The following is a 23,416-nucleotide window of genomic DNA, read 5'->3' as shown; positions in this document are numbered from 1 at the left end:
CTTTATTGACGCACTGTGTTCCTAATTAATGTTGTTCAGTTGCATTGACACAATCCTTTTTGTTTAAAGCGCAATTTAAAAAAAAAAAAGAGTCCAAACAATGACCCCTGCAACGGGTAGTGTTCCAAATGTTATGCGACTTTAGCTAATGATGGGTCCATCCGGAATTTGACGGTGCTAGGGCTGTGTCAGCGTCAGAAAAAGCCATGCATTTTTCAGTTATGTCGGTGCAGTAGCGTCGGTTGGGGGAGAAACGGCAGCATGCGCAGCTCCTCGTTAGTATAGTGGACAGTATCTCCGCCTGTCACGCGGAAGACAGGGGTTCGATTCCCCGACGGGGAGAGCTAGCTCTTTTCGGCTTCCGAATGATCCATCCAAAAGTTTTGGGAGGAGCCACAGGTCACAGAAGGAGTTCTGCTTCGACATCAGCCCGAGCCAAAGGACATGTGTTGGCCGGGAATCGAACCCGGGTCAACTGCTTGGAAGGCAGCTATGCTCACCACTATACCACCAACGCAGTCTGCAGTCAGCCACTTGCGCCGTCGCTAAGAAGGCTCGAAGTGCACGAGTCGCCGATAGGGCTAGAGGAGCTGATGAGATCTTTGTTTGGACCCGTCACTAAAGAGAGCCTTCCAGAGTTTGCATCCCGTCACGTACAAGAAAGTGCTGCCTTCCCATGCAAGCTAAATAAACATTAAGTGCTGACAGCGCAAACGCAGAGAGTGCAAATACAGACGAAGACCAGTGGCACGCCCTCCTGCAGCGTGTTGGCGGACGGCCAAATTGATTCTGCTCTTGACATTTCGATGTAGCTCTGCTGTGAGCAGAGCTCCCAAAAATACAGGTCACTCGCAAAAGTTCCCCTCCACGGAAATCTTTAGTAAAAGGCGAAAGATTTATGCGACAATGAAGAGAAACTCGAGCTGTGTCTACGACCACTCCGGCCTGTGCGCTGCCTCTGGTAAACCACTACGCTCGCCAAGGGTCATCAAGGGTGACGACGCCTGCCCACATGCGTTTCGTCAGCCCCCCCCCCCACTCCAAAAGGGAGCAGTAAAACTCACAAAAGTCCACTCGGTCCACCAATAACCACAAGCCCAATCTAGGCAATCTCTTTCTCATGCCTCCATCTGAAAAGTTGGAGAAAATCTTATATGAATAAAAGAGTCTTTTAAAGAAATCCCTTATTCCGAGGTCACCGTAGCCACCAGATCCAGTCTGTATCCAGATCAGTGGGCCGCTTCAGTCACCCGGATCCAGTCAGTATCCAGACAAGATGGTTGATCAACACCTAGAAAGGACCTCTATGGCCCTGAAACACAGCGGAGACCGGGACAACTAGATGAGCCCCAGATACAGATCCCCTGTAAAGACCTTGTCTCAGACGACCACCAGGACAAGACCACAGGAAACAGATGATTCTTCTGCACAGTCTGACTTTTCTGCAGCCTGGAGCTGATTTGCTGGTTTCTTCTGACCAGAGGAGAACTGTCTCCCCGACTGAGCCTGGTTTCTCACCGGGTTTTTTCTCCATTTTTTCACCGATCGAGTTTTGGTTCCTTGCCTCTGTCGCCTCTGGCAGGCATAGCTGGGGACACTTCATGTACAGCGATAACGTTGACTTGATTGCAAATTAATTCACAGATACTATTTAAACTGAACTTAGCTGAATGATGACATCACCGATTTCAATGACGAAATGCCTTTAACTGTCATTTTGCTTTATTGACGCACTGTGTTCCTAATTAATGTTGTTCAGTTGCATTGACACAATCCTTTTTGTTTAAAGCGCAATTTAAAAAAAAAAAAGAGTCCAAACAATGACCCCTGCAACGGGTAGTGTTCCAAATGTTATGCGACTTTAGCTAATGATGGGTCCATCCGGAATTTGACGGTGCTAGGGCTGTGTCAGCGTCAGAAAAAGCCATGCATTTTTCAGTTATGTCGGTGCAGTAGCGTCGGTTGGGGGAGAAACGGCAGCATGCGCAGCTCCTCGTTAGTATAGTGGACAGTATCTCCGCCTGTCACGCGGAAGACAGGGGTTCGATTCCCCGACGGGGAGAGCTAGCTCTTTTCGGCTTCCGAATGATCCATCCAAAAGTTTTGGGAGGAGCCACAGGTCACAGAAGGAGTTCTGCTTCGACATCAGCCCGAGCCAAAGGACATGTGTTGGCCGGGAATCGAACCCGGGTCAACTGCTTGGAAGGCAGCTATGCTCACCACTATACCACCAACGCAGTCTGCAGTCAGCCACTTGCGCCGTCGCTAAGAAGGCTCGAAGTGCACGAGTCGCCGATAGGGCTAGAGGAGCTGATGAGATCTTTGTTTGGACCCGTCACTAAAGAGAGCCTTCCAGAGTTTGCATCCCGTCACGTACAAGAAAGTGCTGCCTTCCCATGCAAGCTAAATAAACATTAAGTGCTGACAGCGCAAACGCAGAGAGTGCAAATACAGACGAAGACCAGTGGCACGCCCTCCTGCAGCGTGTTGGCGGACGGCCAAATTGATTCTGCTCTTGACATTTCGATGTAGCTCTGCTGTGAGCAGAGCTCCCAAAAATACAGGTCACTCGCAAAAGTTCCCCTCCACGGAAATCTTTAGTAAAAGGCGAAAGATTTATGCGACAATGAAGAGAAACTCGAGCTGTGTCTACGACCACTCCGGCCTGTGCGCTGCCTCTGGTAAACCACTACGCTCGCCAAGGGTCATCAAGGGTGACGACGCCTGCCCACATGCGTTTCGTCAGCCCCCCCCCCCACTCCAAAAGGGAGCAGTAAAACTCACAAAAGTCCACTCGGTCCACCAATAACCACAAGCCCAATCTAGGCAATCTCTTTCTCATGCCTCCATCTGAAAAGTTGGAGAAAATCTTATATGAATAAAAGAGTCTTTTAAAGAAATCCCTTATTCCGAGGTCACCGTAGCCACCAGATCCAGTCTGTATCCAGATCAGTGGGCCGCTTCAGTCACCCGGATCCAGTCAGTATCCAGACAAGATGGTTGATCAACACCTAGAAAGGACCTCTATGGCCCTGAAACACAGCGGAGACCGGGACAACTAGATGAGCCCCAGATACAGATCCCCTGTAAAGACCTTGTCTCAGACGACCACCAGGACAAGACCACAGGAAACAGATGATTCTTCTGCACAGTCTGACTTTTCTGCAGCCTGGAGCTGATTTGCTGGTTTCTTCTGACCAGAGGAGAACTGTCTCCCCGACTGAGCCTGGTTTCTCACCGGGTTTTTTCTCCATTTTTTCACCGATCGAGTTTTGGTTCCTTGCCTCTGTCGCCTCTGGCAGGCATAGCTGGGGACACTTCATGTACAGCGATAACGTTGACTTGATTGCAAATTATTGCACAGATACTATTTAAACTGAACTTAGCTGAATGATGACATCACCGATTTCAATGACGAAATGCCTTTAACTGTCATTTTGCTTTATTGACGCACTGTGTTCCTAATTAATGTTGTTCAGTTGCATTGACACAATCCTTTTTGTTTAAAGCGCAATTTAAAAAAAAAAAAGAGTCCAAACAATGACCCCTGCAACGGGTAGTGTTCCAAATGTTATGCGACTTTAGCTAATGATGGGTCCATCCGGAATTTGACGGTGCTAGGGCTGTGTCAGCGTCAGAAAAAGCCATGCATTGTTCAGTTATGTCGGTGCAGTAGCGTCGGTTGGGGGAGAAACGGCAGCATGCGCAGCTCCTCGTTAGTATAGTGGACAGTATCTCCGCCTGTCACGCGGAAGACCGGGGTTCGATTCCCCGACGGGGAGAGCTAGCTCTTTTCGGCTTCCGAACGATCCATCCAAAAGTTTTGGGAGGAGCCACAGGTCACAGAAGGAGTTCTCCTTCGACATCAGCCCGAGCCAAAGGACATGCGTTGGCCGGGAATCGAACCCAGGTCAACTGCTTGGAAGGCAGCTATGCTCACCACTATACCACCAACGCAGTCACCAGTCAGCCACTTGCGCCTTCGTTAAGAAGGCTCGAAGTGCACGAGTCGCCGATAGGGCTAGAGGAGCTGATGAGATCTTTGTTTGGACCCGTCACTAAAGAGAGCCTTCCAGAGTTTGCATCCCGTCACGTACAAGAAAGTGCTGCCTTCCCATGCCAGCTAAATAAACATTAAGTGCTGACAGCGCAAACGCAGAGAGTGCAAATACAGACGAAGACCAGTGGCACGCCCTCCTGCAGCGTGTTGGCGGACGGCCAAATTGATTCTGCTCTTGACATTTCGATGTAGCTCTGCTGTGAGCAGAGCACCCAAAAATACAGGTCACTCGCAAAAGTTCCCCTCCATGGAAATCTTTAGTAAAAGGCGAAAGATTTATGCGACAATGAAGAGAAACTCGAGCTGTGTCTACGACCACTCCGGCCTGTGCGATGCCTCTGGTAAACCACTACGCTCGCCAAGGGTCATCAAGGGTGACGACGCTTGCCCACATGCGTTTCGTCAGCCCCCCCCGCCCACTCCAAAAGGGAGAAGTAAAACTCACAAAAGTCCACTCGGTCCACCAATAACCACAAGCCCAATCAAGGCAATCTCCTTCTCATGCCTCCATCTGAAAAGTTGGAGAAAATCTTATATGAATAAAAGAGTCTTTTAAAGAAATCCCTTATTCCGAGGTCAACGTAGCCACCAGATCCAGTCTGTATCCAGATCAGTGGGCCGCTTCAGTCACCCGGATCCAGTCAGTATCCAGACAAGATGGTTGATCAACACCTAGAAAGGACCTCTATGGCCCTGAAACACAGCGGAGACCGGGACAACTAGATGAGCCCCATATACAGATCCCCTGTAAAGACCTTGTCTCAGACGACCACCAGGACAAGACCACAGGAAACAGATGATTCTTCTGCACAGTCTGACTTTTCTGCAGCCTGGAGCTGATTTGCTGGTTTCTTCTGACCAGAGGAGAACTGTCTCCCCGACTGAGCCTGGTTTCTCACCGGGTTTTTTCTCCATTTTTTCACCGATCGAGTTTTGGTTCCTTGCCTCTGTCGCCTCTGGCAGGCATAGCTGGGGACACTTCATGTACAGCGATAACGTTGACTTGATTGCAAATTATTGCACAGATACTATTTAAACTGAACTTAGCTGAATGATGACATCACCGATTTCAATGACGAAATGCCTTTAACTGTCATTTTGCTTTATTGACGCACTGTGTTCCTAATTAATGTTGTTCAGTTGCATTGACACAATCCTTTTTGTTTAAAGCGCAATTTAAAAAAAAAAAAGAGTCCAAACAATGACCCCTGCAACGGGTAGTGTTCCAAATGTTATGCGACTTTAGCTAATGATGGGTCCATCCGGAATTTGACGGTGCTAGGGCTGTGTCAGCGTCAGAAAAAGCCATGCATTGTTCAGTTATGTCGGTGCAGTAGCGTCGGTTGGGGGAGAAACGGCAGCATGCACAGCTCCTCGTTAGTATAGTGGACAGTATCTCCGCCTGTCACGCGGAAGACCGGGGTTCGATTCCCCGACGGGGAGAGCTAGCTCTTTTCGGCTTCCGAACGATCCATCCAAAAGTTTTGGGAGGAGCCACAGGTCACAGAAGGAGTTCTGCTTCGACATCAGCCCGAGCCAAAGGACATGCGTTGGCCGGGAATCGAACCCAGGTCAACTGCTTGGAAGGCAGCTATGCTCACCACTATACCACCAACGCAGTCACCAGTCAGCCACTTGCGCCGTCGTTAAGAAAGCTCGAAGTGCACGAGTCGCCGATAGGGCTAGAGGAGCTGATGAGATCTTTGTTTGGACCCGTCACTAAAGAGAGCCTTCCAGAGTTTGCATCCCGTCACGTACAAGAAAGTGCTGCCTTCCCATACCAGCTAAATAAACATTAAGTGCTGACAGCGCAAACGCAGAGAGTGCAAATACAGACGAAGACCAGTGGCACGCCCTCCTGCAGCGTGTTGGCGGACGGCCAAATTGATTCTGCTCTTGACATTTCGATGTAGCTCTGCTGTGAGCAGAGCACCCAAAAATACAGGTCACTCGCAAAAGTTCCCCTCCATGGAAATCTTTAGTAAAAGGCGAAAGATTTATGCGACAATGAAGAGAAACTCGAGCTGTGTCTACGACCACTCCGGCCTGTGCGATGCCTCTGGTAAACCCCTACGCTCGCCAAGGGTCATCAAGGGTGACGACGCCTGCCCACATGCGTTTCGTCAGCCCCCCCCGCCCACTCCAAAAGGGAGAAGTAAAACTCACAAAAGTCCACTCGGTCCACCAATAACCACAAGCCCAATCAAGGCAATCTCCTTCTCATGCCTCCATCTGAAAAGTTGGAGAAAATCTTATATGAATAAAAGAGTCTTTTAAAGAAATCCCTTATTCCGAGGTCAACGTAGCCACCAGATCCAGTCTGTATCCAGATCAGTGGGCCGCTTCAGTCACCCGGATCCAGTCAGTATCCAGACAAGATGGTTGATCAACACCTAGAAAGGACCTCTATGGCCCTGAAACACAGCGGAGACCGGGACAACTAGATGAGCCCCATATACAGATCCCCTGTAAAGACCTTGTCTCAGACGACCACCAGGACAAGACCACAGGAAACAGATGATTCTTCTGCACAGTCTGACTTTTCTGCAGCCTGGAGCTGATTTGCTGGTTTCTTCTGACCAGAGGAGAACTGTCTCCCCGACTGAGCCTGGTTTCTCACCGGGTTTTTTCTCCATTTTTTCACCGATCGAGTTTTGGTTCCTTGCCTCTGTCGCCTCTGGCAGGCATAGCTGGGGACACTTCATGTACAGCGATAACGTTGACTTGATTGCAAATTATTGCACAGATACTATTTAAACTGAACTTAGCTGAATGATGACATCACCGAATTCAATGACGAAATGCCTTTAACTGTCATTTTGCTTTATTGACGCACTGTGTTCCTAATTAATGTTGTTCAGTTGCATTGACACAATCCTTTTTGTTTAAAGCGCAATTTAAAAAAAAAAAAGAGTCCAAACAATGACCCCTGCAACGGGTAGTGTTCCAAATGTTATGCGACTTTAGCTAATGATGGGTCCACCCGGAATTTGACGGTGCTAGGGCTGTGTCAGCGTCAGAAAAAGCCATGCATTGTTCAGTTATGTCGGTGCAGTAGCGTCGGTTGGGGGAGAAACGGCAGCATGCGCTGCTCCTCGTTAGTATAGTGGACAGTATCTCCGCCTGTCACGCGGAAGACCGGGGTTCGATTCCCCGACGGGGAGAGCTAGCTCTTTTCGGCTTCCGAATGATCCATCCAAAAGTTTTGGGAGGAGCCACAGGTCACAGAAGGAGTTCTGCTTCGACATCAGCCCGAGCCAAAGGACTTGCATTTGCCGGGAATCGAACCCGGGTCAACTGCTTGGAAGGCAGCTATGCTCACCACTATACTACCAACGCAGTCAGCAGGCAGCCACTTGCGCCGTCGTTAAGAAGGCTCGAAGTGCACGAGTCGCCGATAGGGCTAGAGGAGCTGATGAGATCTTTGTTTGGACCCGTCACTAAAGAGAGCCTTCCAGAGTTTGCATCCCGTCACGTACAAGAAAGTGCTGCCTTCCCATACCAGCTAAATAAACATTAAGTGCTGACAGCGCAAACGCAGAGAGTGCAAATACAGACGAAGACCAGTGGCACGCCCTCCTGCAGCGTGTTGGCGGACGGCCAAATTGATTCTGCTCTTGACATTTCGATGTAGCTCTGCTGTGAGCAGAGCACCCAAAAATACAGGTCACTCGCAAAAGTTCCCCTCCATGGAAATCTTTAGTAAAAGGCGAAAGATTTATGCGACAATGAAGAGAAACTCGAGCTGTGTCTACGACCACTCCGGCCTGTGCGATGCCTCTGGTAAACCACTACGCTCGCCAAGGGTCATCAAGGGTGACGACGCCTGCCCACATGCGTTTCGTCAGCCCCCCCCGCCCACTCCAAAAGGGAGAAGTAAAACTCACAAAAGTCCACTCGGTCCACCAATAACCACAAGCCCAATCAAGGCAATCTCCTTCTCATGCCTCCATCTGAAAAGTTGGAGAAAATCTTATATGAATAAAAGAGTCTTTTAAAGAAATCCCTTATTCCGAGGTCAACGTAGCCACCAGATCCAGTCTGTATCCAGATCAGTGGGCCGCTTCAGTCACCCGGATCCAGTCAGTATCCAGACAAGATGGTTGATCAACACCTAGAAAGGACCTCTATGGCCCTGAAACACAGCGGAGACCGGGACAACTAGATGAGCCCCATATACAGATCCCCTGTAAAGACCTTGTCTCAGACGACCACCAGGACAAGACCACAGGAAACAGATGATTCTTCTGCACAGTCTGACTTTTCTGCAGCCTGGAGCTGATTTGCTGGTTTCTTCTGACCAGAGGAGAACTGTCTCCCCGACTGAGCCTGGTTTCTCACCGGGTTTTTTCTCCATTTTTTCACCGATCGAGTTTTGGTTCCTTGCCTCTGTCGCCTCTGGCAGGCATAGCTGGGGACACTTCATGTACAGCGATAACGTTGACTTGATTGCAAATTATTGCACAGATACTATTTAAACTGAACTTAGCTGAATGATGACATCACCGAATTCAATGACGAAATGCCTTTAACTGTCATTTTGCTTTATTGACGCACTGTGTTCCTAATTAATGTTGTTCAGTTGCATTGACACAATCCTTTTTGTTTAAAGCGCAATTTAAAAAAAAAAAAGAGTCCAAACAATGACCCCTGCAACGGGTAGTGTTCCAAATGTTATGCGACTTTAGCTAATGATGGGTCCACCCGGAATTTGACGGTGCTAGGGCTGTGTCAGCGTCAGAAAAAGCCATGCATTGTTCAGTTATGTCGGTGCAGTAGCGTCGGTTGGGGGAGAAACGGCAGCATGCGCTGCTCCTCGTTAGTATAGTGGACAGTATCTCCGCCTGTCACGCGGAAGACCGGGGTTCGATTCCCCGACGGGGAGAGCTAGCTCTTTTCGGCTTCCGAATGATCCATCCAAAAGTTTTGGGAGGAGCCACAGGTCACAGAAGGAGTTCTGCTTCGACATCAGCCCGAGCCAAAGGACTTGCATTTGCCGGGAATCGAACCCGGGTCAACTGCTTGGAAGGCAGCTATGCTCACCACTATACTACCAACGCAGTCAGCAGGCAGCCACTTGCGCCGTCGTTAAGAAGGCTCGAAGTGCACGAGTCGCCGATAGGGCTAGAGGAGCTGATGAGATCTTTGTTTGGACCCGTCACTAAAGAGAGCCTTCCAGAGTTTGCATCCCGTCACGTACAAGAAAGTGCTGCCTTCCCATGCCAGCTAAATAAACATTAAGTGCTGACAGCACAAACGCAGAGAGTGCAAATACAGACGAAGACCAGTGGCACGCCCTCCTGCAGCGTGTTGGCTGATGGCCAAATTGATTCTGCTCTTGACATTTCGATGTAGCTCTGCTGTGAGCAGAGCACCCAAAAATACAGGTCACTCGCAAAAGTTCCCCTCCATGGAAATCTTTAGTAAAAGGCGAAAGATTTATGCGACAATGAAGAGAAACTCGAGCTGTGTCTACGACCACTCCGGCCTGTGCGATGCCTCTGGTAAACCACTACGCTCGCCAAGGGTCATCAAGGGTGACGACGCCTGCCCACATGCGTTTCGTCAGCCCCACCCCCACTCCAAAAGGGAGAAGTAAAACTCACAAAAGTCCACTCGGTCCACCAATAACCACAAGCCCAATCAAGGCAATCTCTTTCTCATGCCTCCATCTGAAAAGTTGGAGAAAATCTTATATGAATAAAAGAGTCTTTTAAAGAAATCCCTTATTCCGAGGTCACCATAGCCACCAGATCCAGTCTGTATCCAGATCAGTGGGCCGCTTCAGTCACCCGGATCCAGTCAGTATCCAGACAAGATGGTTGATCAACACCTAGAAAGGACCTCTATGGCCCTGAAACACAGCGGAGACCGTGACAACTAGATGAGCCCCAGATACAGATCCCCTGTAAAGACCTTGTCTCAGACGACCACCAGGACAAGACCACAGGAAACAGATGATTCTTCTGCACAGTCTGACTTTTCTGCAGCCTGGAGCTGATTTGCTGGTTTCTTCTGACCAGAGGAGAACTGTCTCCCCGACTGAGCCTGGTTTCTCACCGGGTTTTTTCTCCATTTTTTCACCGATCGAGTTTTGGTTCCTTGCCTCTGTCGCCTCTGGCAGGCATAGCTGGGGACACTTCATGTACAGCGATAACGTTGACTTGATTGCAAATTATTGCACAGATACTATTTAAACTGAACTTAGCTGAATGATGACATCACCGATTTCAATGACAAATGCCTTTAACTGTCATTTTGCTTTATTGACGCACTGTGTTCCTAATTAATGTTGTTCAGTTGCATTGACACAATCCTTTTTGTTTAAAGCGCAATTTAAAAAAAAAAAAGAGTCCAAACAATGACCCCTGCAACGGGTAGTGTTCCAAATGTTATGCGACTTTAGCTAATGATGGGTCCATCCGGAATTTGACGGTGCTAGGGCTGTGTCAGCATCAGAAAAAGCCATGCATTGTTCAGTTATGTCGGTGCAGTAGCGTCGGTTGGGGGAGAAACGGCAGCATGCACAGCTCCTCGTTAGTATAGTGGACAGTATCTCCGCCTGTCACGCGGAAGACCGGGGTTCGATTCCCCGACGGGGAGAGCTAGCTCTTTTCGGCTTCCGAACGATCCATCCAAAAGTTTTGGGAGGAGCCACAGGTCACAGAAGGAGTTCTGCTTCGACATCAGCCCGAGCCAAAGGACATGCGTTGGCCGGGAATCGAACCCAGGTCAACTGCTTGGAAGGCAGCTATGCTCACCACTATACCACCAACGCAGTCACCAGTCAGCCACTTGCGCCGTCGTTAAGAAAGCTCGAAGTGCACGAGTCGCCGATAGGGCTAGAGGAGCTGATGAGATCTTTGTTTGGACCCGTCACTAAAGAGAGCCTTCCAGAGTTTGCATCCCGTCACGTACAAGAAAGTGCTGCCTTCCCATACCAGCTAAATAAACATTAAGTGCTGACAGCGCAAACGCAGAGAGTGCAAATACAGACGAAGACCAGTGGCACGCCCTCCTGCAGCGTGTTGGCGGACGGCCAAATTGATTCTGCTCTTGACATTTCGATGTAGCTCTGCTGTGAGCAGAGCACCCAAAAATACAGGTCACTCGCAAAAGTTCCCCTCCATGGAAATCTTTAGTAAAAGGCGAAAGATTTATGCGACAATGAAGAGAAACTCGAGCTGTGTCTACGACCACTCCGGCCTGTGCGATGCCTCTGGTAAACCACTACGCTCGCCAAGGGTCATCAAGGGTGACGACGCCTGCCCACATGCGTTTCGTCAGCCCCCCCCGCCCACTCCAAAAGGGAGAAGTAAAACTCACAAAAGTCCACTCGGTCCACCAATAACCACAAGCCCAATCAAGGCAATCTCCTTCTCATGCCTCCATCTGAAAAGTTGGAGAAAATCTTATATGAATAAAAGAGTCTTTTAAAGAAATCCCTTATTCCGAGGTCAACGTAGCCACCAGATCCAGTCTGTATCCAGATCAGTGGGCCGCTTCAGTCACCCGGATCCAGTCAGTATCCAGACAAGATGGTTGATCAACACCTAGAAAGGACCTCTATGGCCCTGAAACACAGCGGAGACCGGGACAACTAGATGAGCCCCATATACAGATCCCCTGTAAAGACCTTGTCTCAGACGACCACCAGGACAAGACCACAGGAAACAGATGATTCTTCTGCACAGTCTGACTTTTCTGCAGCCTGGAGCTGATTTGCTGGTTTCTTCTGACCAGAGGAGAACTGTCTCCCCGACTGAGCCTGGTTTCTCACCGGGTTTTTTCTCCATTTTTTCACCGATCGAGTTTTGGTTCCTTGCCTCTGTCGCCTCTGGCAGGCATAGCTGGGGACACTTCATGTACAGCGATAATGTTGACTTGATTGCAAATTATTGCACAGATACTATTTAAACTGAACTTAGCTGAATGATGACATCACCGAATTCAATGACGAAATGCCTTTAACTGTCATTTTGCTTTATTGACGCACTGTGTTCCTAATTAATGTTGTTCAGTTGCATTGACACAATCCTTTTTGTTTAAAGCGCAATTTAAAAAAAAAAAGAGTCCAAACAATGACCCCTGCAACGGGTAGTGTTCCAAATGTTATGCGACTTTAGCTAATGATGGGTCCACCCGGAATTTGACGGTGCTAGGGCTGTGTCAGCGTCAGAAAAAGCCATGCATTGTTCAGTTATGTCGGTGCAGTAGCGTCGGTTGGGGGAGAAACGGCAGCATGCGCTGCTCCTCGTTAGTATAGTGGACAGTATCTCCGCCTGTCACGCGGAAGACCGGGGTTCGATTCCCCGACGGGGAGAGCTAGCTCTTTTCGGCTTCCGAATGATCCATCCAAAAGTTTTGGGAGGAGCCACAGGTCACAGAAGGAGTTCTGCTTCGACATCAGCCCGAGCCAAAGGACTTGCATTTGCCGGGAATCGAACCCGGGTCAACTGCTTGGAAGGCAGCTATGCTCACCACTATACTACCAACGCAGTCAGCAGGCAGCCACTTGCGCCGTCGTTAAGAAGGCTCGAAGTGCACGAGTCGCCGATAGGGCTAGAGGAGCTGATGAGATCTTTGTTTGGACCCGTCACTAAAGAGAGCCTTCCAGAGTTTGCATCCCGTCACGTACAAGAAAGTGCTGCCTTCCCATGCCAGCTAAATAAACATTAAGTGCTGACAGCACAAACGCAGAGAGTGCAAATACAGACGAAGACCAGTGGCACGCCCTCCTGCAGCGTGTTGGCTGACGGCCAAATTGATTCTGCTCTTGACATTTCGATGTAGCTCTGCTGTGAGCAGAGCACCCAAAAATACAGGTCACTCGCAAAAGTTCCCCTCCATGGAAATCTTTAGTAAAAGGCGAAAGATTTATGCGACAATGAAGAGAAACTCGAGCTGTGTCTACGACCACTCCGGCCTGTGCGATGCCTCTGGTAAACCACTACGCTCGCCAAGGGTCATCAAGGGTGACGACGCCTGCCCACATGCGTTTCGTCAGCCCCACCCCCACTCCAAAAGGGAGAAGTAAAACTCACAAAAGTCCACTCGGTCCACCAATAACCACAAGCCCAATCAAGGCAATCTCTTTCTCATGCCTCCATCTGAAAAGTTGGAGAAAATCTTATATGAATAAAAGAGTCTTTTAAAGAAATCCCTTATTCCGAGGTCAACGTAGCCACCAGATCCAGTCTGTATCCAGATCAGTGGGCCGCTTCAGTCACCCGGATCCAGTCAGTATCCAGACAAGATGGTTGATCAACACCTAGAAAGGACCTCTATGGCCCTGAAACACAGCGGAGACCGGGACAACTAGATGAGCCCCAGATACAGATCCCCTGTAAAGACCTTGTCTCAGACGACCACAGGAAACAGATGATTCTTCTGCACAGTCTGACTTTTCTGCAGCCTGGAGCTGATTTGCTGGTTTCTTCTATCCAGAGGAGAACTGTTTCCCCGACTGAGCCTGGTTTCTCACCGGGTTTTTTCTCCATTTTTTCACCGATCGAGTTTTGGTTCCTTGCCTCTGTCGCCTCTGGCAGGCATAGCTGGGGACACTTCATGTACAGCGATATCGTTGACTTGATTGCAAATTATTGCACAGATACTATTTAAACTGAACTTAGCTGAATGATGACATCACCGATTTCAATGACGAAATGCCTTTAACTGTCATTTTGCTTTATTGACGCACTGTGTTCCTAATTAATGTTGTTCAGTTTTATTGACACAATCCTTTTTGTTTAAAGCGCAATTTAAAAAAAAAAAAAAAAAAAAAAAAAGAGTCCAAACAATGACCCCTGCAACGGGTAGTGTTCCAAATGTTATGCGACTTTAGCTAATGATGGGTCCACCCGGAATTTGACGGTGCTAGGGCTGTGTCAGCGTCAGAAAAAGCCATGCATTGTTCAGTTATGTCGGTGCAGTAGCGTCGGTTGCGGGAGAAACGGCAACATGCGCAGCTCCTCGTTAGTATAGTGGACAGTATCTCCGCCTGTCACGCGGAAGACCGGGGTTCGATTCCCCGACGGGGAGAGCTAGCTCTTTTCGGCTTCCGAATGATCCATCCAAAAGTTTTGGGAGGAGCCACAGGTCACAGAAGGAGTTCTGCTTCGACATCAGCCCGAGCCAAAGGACTTGCGTTGGCCGGGAATCGAACCCGGGTCAACTGCTTGGAAGGCAGCTATGCTCACCACTATACCACCAACGCAGTCAGCAGTCAGCCACTTGCGCCGTCGTTAAGAAGGCTCGAAGTGCACGAGTCGCCGATAGGGCTAGAGGAGCTGATGAGATCTTTGTTTGGACCGTCACTAAAGAGAGCCTTCCAGAGTTTGCATCCCGTCACGTACAAGAAAGTGCTGCCTTCCCATGCCAGCTAAATAAACATTAAGTGCTGACAGCGCAAACGCAGAGAGTGCAAATACAGACGAAGACCAGTGGCACGCCCTCCTGCAGCGTGTTGGCGGACGGCCAAATTGATTCTGCTCTTGACATTTCGATGTAGCTCTGCTGTGAGCAGAGCACCCAAAAATACAGGTCACTCGCAAAAGTTCCCCTCCATGGAAATCTTTAGTAAAAGGCGAAAGATTTATGCGACAATGAAGAGAAACTCGAGCTGTGTCTACGACCACTCCGGCCTGTGCGATGCCTCTGGTAAACCACTACGCTCGCCAAGGGTCATCAAGGGTGACGACGCCTGCCCACATGCGTTTCGTCAGCCCCCCCCCCACTCCAAAAGGGAGAAGTAAAACTCACAAAAGTCCACTCGGTCCACCAATAACCACAAGCCCAATCAAGGCAATCTCTTTCTCATGCCTCCATCTGAAAAGTTGGAGAAAATCTTATATGAATAAAAGAGTCTTTTAAAGAAATCCCTTATTCCGAGGTCAACGTATCCACCAGATCCAGTCTGTATCCAGATCAGTGGGCCGTTTCAGTCACCCGGATCCAGTCAGTATCCAGACAAGATGGTTGATCAACACCTAGAAAGGACCTCTATGGCCCTGAAACACAGCGGAGACCGGGACAACTAGATGAGCCCCAGATACAGATCCCCTGTAAAGACCTTGTCTCAGACGACCACCAGGACAAGACCACAGGAAACAGATGATTCTTCTGCACAGTCTGACTTTTCTGCAGCCTGGAGCTGATTTGCTGGTTTCTTCTGACCAGAGGAGAACTGTCTCCCCGACTGAGCCTGGTTTCTCACCGGGTTTTTTCTCCATTTTTTCACCGATCGAGTTTTGGTTCCTTGCCTCTGTCGCCTCTGGCAGGCATAGCTGGGGACACTTCATGTACAGCGATATCGTTGACTTGATTGCAAATTATTGCACAGATACTATTTAAACTGAACTTAGCTGAATGATGACATCACCGATTTCAATGACGAAATGCCTTTAACTGTCATTTTGCTTTATTGACGCACTGTGTTCCTAATTAATGTTGTTCAGTTGCATTGACACAATCCTTTTTGTTTAAAGCGCAATTTAAAAAAAAAAAAGAGTCCAAACAATGACCCCTGCAATGGGTAGTGTTCCAAATGTTATGCGACTTTAGCTAATGATGGGTCCATCCGGAATTTGACGGTGCTAGGGCTGTGTCAGCGTCAGAAAAAGCCATGCATTGTTCAGTTATGTCGGTGCAGTAGCGTAGGTTGGGGGAGAAACGGCAGCATGCGCAGCTCCTTGTTAGTATAGTGGACAGTATCTCCGCCTGTCACGCGGAAGACCGGGGTTCGATTCCCCGACGGGGAGAGCTAGCTCTTTTCGGCTTCCGAATGATCCATCCAAAAGTTTTGGGAGGAGCCACAGGTCACAGAAGGAGTTCTGCTTAGACATCAGCCCGAGCTAAAGGACTTGCATTGGCCGGGAATCGAACCCGGGTCAACTGCTTGGAAGGCAGCTATGCTCACCACTATACCACCAACGCAGTCAGCAGTCAGCCACTTGCGCCGTCGTTAAGAAGGCTCGAAGTGCACGAGTCGCCGATAGGGCTAGAGGAGCTGATGAGATCTTTGTTTGGACCGTCACTAAAGAGAGCCTTCCAGAGTTTGCATCCCGTCACGTACAAGAAAGTGCTGCCTTCCCATGCCAGCTAAATAAACATTAAGTGCTGACAGCGCAAACGCAGAGAGTGCAAATACAGACGAAGACCAGTGGCACACCCTCCTGCAGCGTGTTGGCGGACGGCCAAATTGATTCTGCTCTTGACATTTCGATGTAGCTCTGCTGTGAGCAGAGCACCCAAAAATACAGGTCACTCGCAAAAGTTCCCCTCCATGGAAATCTTTAGTAAAAGGCGAAAGATTTATGCGACAATGAAGAGAAACTCGAGCTGTGTCTACGACCACTCTGGCCTGTGCGATGCCTCTGGTAAACCACTACGCTCGCCAAGGGTCATCAAGGGTGACGACGCCTGCCCACATGCGTTTCGTCAGCCCCCCCCCCCACTCCAAAAGGGAGAAGTAAAACTCACAAAAGTCCACTCGGTCCACCAATAACCACAAGCCCAATCAAGGCAATCTCTTTCTCATGCCTCCATCTGAAAAGTTGGAGAAAATCTTATATGAATAAAAGAGTCTTTTAAAGAAATCCCTTATTCTGAGGTCAACGTAGCCACCAGATCCAGTCTGTATCCAGATCAGTGGGCCGCTTCAGTCACCCGGATCCAGTCAGTATCCAGACAAGATGGTTGATCAACACCTAGAAAGGACCTCTATGGCCCTGAAACACAGCGGAGACCGGGACAACTAGATGAGCCCCAGATACAGATCCCCTGTAAAGACCTTGTCTCAGACGACCACCAGGACAAGACCACAGGAAACAGATGATTCTTCTGCACAGTCTGACTTTTCTGCAGCCTGGAGCTGATTTGCTGGTTTCTTCTGACCAGAGGAGAACTGTCTCCCCGACTGAGCCTGGTTTCTCACCGGGTTTTTTCTCCATTTTTTCACCGATCGAGTTTTGGTTCCTTGCCTCTGTCGCCCCTGGCAGGCATAGCTGGGGACACTTCATGTACAGTGATATCGTTGACTTGATTGCAAATTATTGCACAGATACTATTTAAACTGAACTTAGCTGAATGATGACATCACCGATTTCAATGACGAAATGCCTTTAACTGTCATTTTGCTTTATTGACGCACTGTGTTCCTAATTAATGTTGTTCAGTTGCATTGACACAATCCTTTTTGTTTAAAGCGCAATTTAAAAAAAAAAAAGAGTCCAAACAATGACCCCTGCAACGGGTAGTGTTCCAAATGTTATGCGACTTTAGCTAATGATGGGTCCATCCGGAATTTGACGGTGCTAGGGCTGTGTCAGCGTCAGAAAAAGCCATGCATTGTTCAGTTATGTCGGTGCAGTAGCGTCGGTTGGGGGAGAAACGGCAGCATGCGCAGCTCCTCGTTAGTATAGTGGACAGTATCTCTGCCTGTCACGCGGAAGACCGGGGTTCGATTCCCCGACGGGGAGAGCTAGCTCTTTTCGGCTTCCGAACGATCCATCCAAAAGTTTTGGGAGGAGCCACAGGTCACAGAAGGAGTTCTGCTTCGACATCAGCCCGAGCCAAAGGACATGCGTTGGCCGGGAATCGAACCCAGGTCAACTGCTTGGAAGGCAGCTATGCTCACCACTATACCACCAACGCAGTCATCAGTCAGCCACTTGCGCCGTCGTTAAGAAGGCTCGAAGTGCATTAGTCGCCGATAGGGCTAGAGGAGCTGATGAGATCTTTGTTTGGACCCGTCACTAAAGAGAGCCTTCCAGAGTTTGCATCCCGTCACGTACAAGAAAGTGCTGCCTTCCCATGCCAGCTAAATAAACATTAAGTGCTGACAGCGCAAACGCAGAGAGTGCAAATACAGACGAAGACCAGTGGCACGCCCTCCTGCAGCGTGTTGGCGGACGGCCAAATTGATTCTGCTCTTGACATTTCGATGTAGCTCTGCTGTGAGCAGAGCACCCAAAAATACAGGTCACTCGCAAAAGTTCCCCTCCATGGAAATCTTTAGTAAAAGGCGAAAGATTTATGCGACAATGAAGAGAAACTCGAGCTGTGTCTACGACCACTCCGGCCTGTGTGATGCCTCTGGTAAACCACTACGCTCGCCAAGGGTCATCAAGGGTGACGACGCCTGCCCACATGCGTTTCGTCAGCCCCCCCCCCCCACTCCAAAAGGGAGAAGTAAAACTCACAAAAGTCCACTCGGTCCACCAATAACCACAAGCCCAATCAAGGCAATCTCTTTCTCATGCCTCCATCTGAAAAGTTGGAGAAAATCTTATATGAATAAAAGAGTCTTTTAAAGAAATCCCTTATTCCGAGGTCAACGTAGCCACCAGATCCAGTCTGTCTCCAGATCAGTGGGCCGCTTCAGTCACACGGATCCAGTCAGTATCCAGACAAGATGGTTGATCAACACCTAGAAAGGACCTCTATGGCCCTGAAACACAGCGGAGACCGGGACAACTAGATGAGCCCCAGATACAGATCCCCTGTAAAGACCTTGTCTCAGACGACCACCAGGACAAGACCACAGGAAACAGATGATTCTTCTGCACAGTCTGACTTTTCTGCAGCCTGGAGCTGATTTGCTGGTTTCTTCTGACCAGAGGAGAACTGTCTCCCCGACTGAGCCTGGTTTCTCACCGGGTTTTTTCTCCATTTTTTCACCGATCGAGTTTTGGTTCCTTGCCTCTGTCGCCTCTGGCAGGCATAGCTGGGGACACTTAATGTACAGCGATATCGTTGACTTGATTGCAAATTATTGCACAGATACTATTTAAACTGAACTTAGCTGAATGATGACATCACCGATTTAAATGACGAAATGCCTTTAACTGTCATTTTGCTTTATTGATGCACTGTGTTCCTAATTAATGTTGTTCAGTTGCATTGACACAATCCTTTTTGTTTAAAGCGCAATTTAAAAAAAAAAAAAAAAAAAAAAAAAGAGTCCAAACAATGACCCCTGCAACGGGTAGTGTTCCAAATGTTATGCGACTTTAGCTAATGATGGGTCCACCCGGAATTTGACGGTGCTAGGGCTGTGTCAGCGTCAGAAAAAGCCATGCATTGTTCAGTTATGTCGGTGCAGTAGCGTCGGTTGGGGGAGAAACGGCAGCATGCGCAGCTCCTCGTTAGTATAGTGGACAGTATCTCCGCCTGTCACGCGGAGGCCAGTCGCGGATAGGTGTAGAGCGCTAACTAGCCAATAGCAACGAAGGAAATTCCAGGGAGGCGGGACGAGAAAAATACACAGAATTAGAGGTTCGAATCCCGTCTCGGCCACAAATACCATAAAATGAGTTTGTATTCGTTTTTTCATCTAGGTACACTTTAAGTACGATTAACATATAATAGATGAACTTTGTGAACAAAGATAAAAATAAATCTTGTAATAATTGTTCTTTTGTATGGTGTACAAAATGTGCAAAGATCTTAAGAAACATATACATTATAATAGGGAATAGTTATTTTTAATATAGAAAAATGTGAATAATTAAAAAGAACACTTTGATAATGTTTCAGGCCTTTATTTATAAAGATACGTCTATTTATATGTGTATAACTGTACAGAAAACCCATATATATGAAATATAACTAAAACTCACAAAAAAGTAAGTTTTTCATTTTATTTATAGTAAAGTAATATACTTATAAAAATTAAAAGAAAAAACAAAAATATATAATAATTAAATAAATATACATAAAATAATCATAGGTTATTAAACAACAGCAACAGATATAATAAAAATAAAGATGTGGAGAACAGAAAAAACAATACAAATATGTTTTATATTAAATAATTATGTATGTTTAATGGTAACAGTTATTAACATTCAGTGTTTACATATCTGAGCAAGTAAATAAAATGTAATATCAATTTAAAAGAAAATCAACAAAATGTATACATTTTTTAATCAATAAAACTTAACACACAGTTCAATACAGTTCAAACAAGGCCACATACTTATAGAATTTTAATTAACAAATTGAAATACATGAAAATATTTAAATGTATAGATTCAGCAACAACAACAATAATAAAATCTAAAGTTGTGGAGAACACAGAAAAAAAATATATTACACTACCACTTAAATGTTTTTGAACAGTAAGATTTTTAATTCTCACCAAGCCTGCCTTTATTTGGTCCAAAATACAGTAAAAGCAATAATATTGTTGAAATATTTTTACTAGTTAAAATAACTGCTTTCTATTTGAACATATAGTAAAATGTATTTTATTTTTGTGATGAGCAGCTGTATTTTCAGCATCATTTCTCCTGTCTTCAGTGTCACATGATCTTCAGAAATCAGAATAATATGATGATTTACTGCTCAAGAAAAAATATTATTATTATTATTATTATCAATATTTTAAACCCCCCCAGGGATTCTTTAAATAGAAAGATCCAAAGATCTGCATTTATTTGAAATAAAAAGCTTTCTTAACAATATAGATTGTTCCATTCTTTTGGGGGGAAAGAAATGACAGAAATTAATGCCTTTTTTTTTAGCAAGGATGATTTAAATTGATTAAAAGTGATGATAAAGATGAAAAATGTTGATGATGAAAATGTAAAAAAAAAATATATATATATATATTTCAGATAAATGCTGTTCTTCTGAACTTTCTATTCATGTAAGAAACTGAAAAGATTGTACTCGGCTGTTTTCAACATAACATAACAACAACAGTAATAATAATAATAATAATAAATTTTTCTTGAGCAGTAAATCATCATATTATTCTGATTTCTGAAGATCATGTGACACTGAAGACTGGATGAATGATGCTGAAAATACAGCTGTGCATCACAGAAATAAATTACAGTATATATTCAAATATATAGCCTTCCTGATAATGTTCGGGGTTCAGACACACTCTCTCTGTTTAAATCTAGATTATAAACGCATCTCTTTCGCCAAGCATTCGAATAATGTATCTCTTAAATTGTGAGTGTAGTTGTATCTGATCAAATGTGCATTCTTATTCTTTAGCTTGGGTTAAACTAATTAATTTTACTCTTTTGGAACAGCAGCTATGCTAATGATGTCTCTATATGTGTCTCTGTTTCTGCTGGGATCTTGATCCCGTGGTAACTAGGATTTACACAAGCTCCAGTCTGGATCCAGAACACCTGAGAAGAGATGATGCTGACCCTCAGAGGACCCCAGATGATGCCAACCCTGAATCAATAAACAGAACTAACAAATATTGCTACAAGTGTGACTGCATCATATAATAATTATTAATTATTAATAAAATTAATAATGTTCATCGTCTGGCTGACTACGTCTTGTATGAATTTTTCTACAAATCCTGTCATACGTGCACAAACTGACAGTCACCACTTATAAGTTATTACTAAATATTGTAGAAACATAATTTTCTGTAAAGTTGCTTTGTAACAATTTGTATTGTAAAAAGCGCTATACAAATAAACTTGAATTGAATTGAATTGAAATAGAAAGCAGCTGATTTAAAATAGTAAGAATATTTAAAATGCTACTGTTTTTGCTGTACTTTGGATAAAATAAAGGCAGGCTTGGTGAGCAGAAGAGATTCTCAAAAAACATTAAAAATCTTACTGCTGAAAAACATTTGACTGGTAAGAGTATTTTAAATAAAATATTTATTTACGGAGTTTAATAATAGCCGTTACTAACATTTAGTGTTTACAAAACTGAGCAAGATAAAATAAAGCAAGTCAATACAATTAATTAACACACTAAAGTACAGTGTAAACAAGGCCAATACTTCTGATGTTTTATTTAACAAATGGAAATCAATTAAATAATTTAAAATTGTAGATTAAACAACAACAGCTACAATAATATTAATAATAATACAATTTGTGGAAGACACAGAAAAAAAAACAAGCCTACAACCCGTTTAAGAAGATCCCTGCTCCTATGTTGCGTTGCCAAGAGATGTTCAAGAGAGGCAGTTCTCAACAGATCTGTCCATCTATGGTCCAACACGAAGACCAGCCGTTCTGAGGGGTCCAGTGTGAGCTGAACGAGGGACGCAGTTATGGCAGATGGTGTGGTGTTCTACAGAAGATTAACAGCATTACTTTATTAAAATATTTGTCTTGGTGTTGTGTGCACATATGAGACAGACAGTTTACACACATAAGTGCCTGTATGAATTATTTATTTACCTGCATCCGGAAGAAACCCTTCCCTTCAGTGTCTGGTGTGATGTTATGGTGGAGTGAGACGGGTGGATGGGTCTTGACACAGCATGCATCATCTTAACATTCCTGAAATATAGATTCAAATTAAATATATCAAATTTATTTTATAATTCATTATATATATATATATATATATATATATATATATATATATATATATATATATATATATGTGTATGTGTGTGTGTGTGTCTTTATTTTTACAAATGTTTTTTTTATTTTTTTATATTTGAATATATTTTCTAATCATTGTAATTTATTCCTGTTATGAAAAGCTGAATTTTCTGAATTATTACTCCAGTCTTCAGCATCACGTCAACCTTCCGAAAATAATGTGCTTTCATCATTGTAGTGACAATGATAATATCAACATTGATTACAATAAGAAATGTTTTGTAAGCAAAAAATCATATAAATAATGATTTCTGGATCATATGAAACACTGAAGAGTATAAATGATGCTGAAGAATTCAGCTTTGCATCACAGGAATAAAGTTAATTTAACATAGGAAATAGTTATTTTAAGTTGTACCACACAGAAAATGTTGACAATTTTTTATATATATATACATATATGTATATGTATATGTATATATATGTATATGTATATATATATATATATATATATATATATATATATATATATATATAGGAAATAGTTATTTTGAAATTGTACCACACAGTACATGTTGACATCTGCTGTTTGAATTCCCCGCCACGGAAGAAGCGAAACAGCGCCAGGAAATCTACGTGTGGCCACAAATATATTGCATCCGTAGTGTTAAGCACTACCATAGAGAATGAATGGGAAAAGTTAAGAGAAGTTAAGCTTAACTATTTTCGGCTCCCGCGCGGAAGACCGGGGTTCGATTCCCCGACGGGGAGAGCTACCTCTTTTCGGCTTCTGAACGATCCATCCAAAAGTTTTGGGAGGAGCCACAGGTCACAGAAGAAGGTCTGCTTCGACATCAGCCCGAGCCAAAGGACATGCGTTGGCCGGGAATCGAACCCGGGTCAACTGCTTGGAAGGCAGCTATGCTCACCACTATACCACCAACGCAGTCAGCAGTCAGCAGTCAGCCACTTGCGCCGTCGTTAAGAAGGCTCGAAGTGCACGAGTCGCCGATAGGGCTAGAGGAGCTGA

At 45.7% G+C, this 23,416-nt stretch overlaps 1 long non-coding RNA gene and 26 other non-coding genes across 27 annotated transcripts in view; 9 read left to right on the top strand and 18 right to left on the bottom strand.

The window, feature by feature from the left end:
- LOC132144824 (uncharacterized) overlaps nucleotides 1-9,976 on the top strand; it is a 61,234-nt gene extending 51,258 nt beyond the window's left edge. Inside the window, exon 3 of the long non-coding RNA XR_009434417.1 lies at nucleotides 9,836-9,976. This is a non-coding gene — a long non-coding RNA (uncharacterized LOC132144824). The remainder of the gene's footprint in view (nucleotides 1-9,835) is intronic.
- Nucleotides 811-925, bottom strand: LOC132145752 (U5 spliceosomal RNA). The gene has a single exon (XR_009434519.1). It is a non-coding gene; the product is annotated as a U5 spliceosomal RNA (small nuclear RNA).
- LOC132145751 (U5 spliceosomal RNA) lies at nucleotides 2,531-2,645 on the bottom strand. The gene has a single exon (XR_009434518.1). It is a non-coding gene; the product is annotated as a U5 spliceosomal RNA (small nuclear RNA).
- Nucleotides 3,711-3,782, top strand: trnad-guc (transfer RNA aspartic acid (anticodon GUC)). The gene has a single exon. It is a non-coding gene; the product is annotated as a tRNA-Asp (tRNA).
- On the bottom strand, nucleotides 3,886-3,957 carry trnag-ucc (transfer RNA glycine (anticodon UCC)). The gene has a single exon. It is a non-coding gene; the product is annotated as a tRNA-Gly (tRNA).
- LOC132145982 (U5 spliceosomal RNA) lies at nucleotides 4,251-4,365 on the bottom strand. Its single transcript, XR_009434739.1, has one exon. It is a non-coding gene; the product is annotated as a U5 spliceosomal RNA (small nuclear RNA).
- On the top strand, nucleotides 5,432-5,503 carry trnad-guc (transfer RNA aspartic acid (anticodon GUC)). The gene has a single exon. It is a non-coding gene; the product is annotated as a tRNA-Asp (tRNA).
- On the bottom strand, nucleotides 5,607-5,678 carry trnag-ucc (transfer RNA glycine (anticodon UCC)). Its single transcript has one exon. It is a non-coding gene; the product is annotated as a tRNA-Gly (tRNA).
- On the bottom strand, nucleotides 5,972-6,086 carry LOC132145981 (U5 spliceosomal RNA). Its single transcript, XR_009434738.1, has one exon. It is a non-coding gene; the product is annotated as a U5 spliceosomal RNA (small nuclear RNA).
- On the top strand, nucleotides 7,153-7,224 carry trnad-guc (transfer RNA aspartic acid (anticodon GUC)). Its single transcript has one exon. It is a non-coding gene; the product is annotated as a tRNA-Asp (tRNA).
- LOC132145980 (U5 spliceosomal RNA) lies at nucleotides 7,693-7,807 on the bottom strand. The gene has a single exon (XR_009434737.1). It is a non-coding gene; the product is annotated as a U5 spliceosomal RNA (small nuclear RNA).
- trnad-guc (transfer RNA aspartic acid (anticodon GUC)) lies at nucleotides 8,874-8,945 on the top strand. The gene has a single exon. It is a non-coding gene; the product is annotated as a tRNA-Asp (tRNA).
- On the bottom strand, nucleotides 9,414-9,528 carry LOC132145979 (U5 spliceosomal RNA). Its single transcript, XR_009434736.1, has one exon. It is a non-coding gene; the product is annotated as a U5 spliceosomal RNA (small nuclear RNA).
- A 615-nt stretch (nucleotides 9,977-10,591) lies between the features above and the next one.
- On the top strand, nucleotides 10,592-10,663 carry trnad-guc (transfer RNA aspartic acid (anticodon GUC)). Its single transcript has one exon. It is a non-coding gene; the product is annotated as a tRNA-Asp (tRNA).
- Nucleotides 10,664-10,766: 103 nt separating this feature from the next.
- Nucleotides 10,767-10,838, bottom strand: trnag-ucc (transfer RNA glycine (anticodon UCC)). The gene has a single exon. It is a non-coding gene; the product is annotated as a tRNA-Gly (tRNA).
- Nucleotides 10,839-11,131: 293 nt separating this feature from the next.
- On the bottom strand, nucleotides 11,132-11,246 carry LOC132145977 (U5 spliceosomal RNA). The gene has a single exon (XR_009434735.1). It is a non-coding gene; the product is annotated as a U5 spliceosomal RNA (small nuclear RNA).
- A 1,065-nt stretch (nucleotides 11,247-12,311) lies between these two features.
- Nucleotides 12,312-12,383, top strand: trnad-guc (transfer RNA aspartic acid (anticodon GUC)). The gene has a single exon. It is a non-coding gene; the product is annotated as a tRNA-Asp (tRNA).
- Nucleotides 12,384-12,851: 468 nt separating this feature from the next.
- On the bottom strand, nucleotides 12,852-12,966 carry LOC132145976 (U5 spliceosomal RNA). The gene has a single exon (XR_009434734.1). It is a non-coding gene; the product is annotated as a U5 spliceosomal RNA (small nuclear RNA).
- A 1,063-nt stretch (nucleotides 12,967-14,029) lies between these two features.
- Nucleotides 14,030-14,101, top strand: trnad-guc (transfer RNA aspartic acid (anticodon GUC)). Its single transcript has one exon. It is a non-coding gene; the product is annotated as a tRNA-Asp (tRNA).
- A 103-nt stretch (nucleotides 14,102-14,204) lies between these two features.
- On the bottom strand, nucleotides 14,205-14,276 carry trnag-ucc (transfer RNA glycine (anticodon UCC)). The gene has a single exon. It is a non-coding gene; the product is annotated as a tRNA-Gly (tRNA).
- Nucleotides 14,277-14,568: 292 nt separating this feature from the next.
- Nucleotides 14,569-14,683, bottom strand: LOC132145975 (U5 spliceosomal RNA). The gene has a single exon (XR_009434733.1). It is a non-coding gene; the product is annotated as a U5 spliceosomal RNA (small nuclear RNA).
- A 1,064-nt stretch (nucleotides 14,684-15,747) lies between these two features.
- Nucleotides 15,748-15,819, top strand: trnad-guc (transfer RNA aspartic acid (anticodon GUC)). Its single transcript has one exon. It is a non-coding gene; the product is annotated as a tRNA-Asp (tRNA).
- A 103-nt stretch (nucleotides 15,820-15,922) lies between these two features.
- Nucleotides 15,923-15,994, bottom strand: trnag-ucc (transfer RNA glycine (anticodon UCC)). Its single transcript has one exon. It is a non-coding gene; the product is annotated as a tRNA-Gly (tRNA).
- Nucleotides 15,995-16,286: 292 nt separating this feature from the next.
- Nucleotides 16,287-16,401, bottom strand: LOC132145974 (U5 spliceosomal RNA). The gene has a single exon (XR_009434732.1). It is a non-coding gene; the product is annotated as a U5 spliceosomal RNA (small nuclear RNA).
- A 1,240-nt stretch (nucleotides 16,402-17,641) lies between these two features.
- On the bottom strand, nucleotides 17,642-17,713 carry trnag-ucc (transfer RNA glycine (anticodon UCC)). The gene has a single exon. It is a non-coding gene; the product is annotated as a tRNA-Gly (tRNA).
- Nucleotides 17,714-18,006: 293 nt separating this feature from the next.
- Nucleotides 18,007-18,121, bottom strand: LOC132145973 (U5 spliceosomal RNA). The gene has a single exon (XR_009434731.1). It is a non-coding gene; the product is annotated as a U5 spliceosomal RNA (small nuclear RNA).
- Nucleotides 18,122-23,260: 5,139 nt separating this feature from the next.
- On the bottom strand, nucleotides 23,261-23,332 carry trnag-ucc (transfer RNA glycine (anticodon UCC)). The gene has a single exon. It is a non-coding gene; the product is annotated as a tRNA-Gly (tRNA).
- Nucleotides 23,333-23,416: the final 84 nt, after the last annotated feature.

The sequence above is a fragment of the Carassius carassius genome, chromosome 8, assembly GCF_963082965.1.
Source record: "Carassius carassius chromosome 8, fCarCar2.1, whole genome shotgun sequence".
NCBI classification, from domain to species: Eukaryota; Metazoa; Chordata; class Actinopteri; order Cypriniformes; family Cyprinidae; genus Carassius; species Carassius carassius.
The sequence above is the reverse complement of the archived record's forward strand: the minus strand, read 5'-3'. Positions and strand labels throughout refer to the sequence as shown.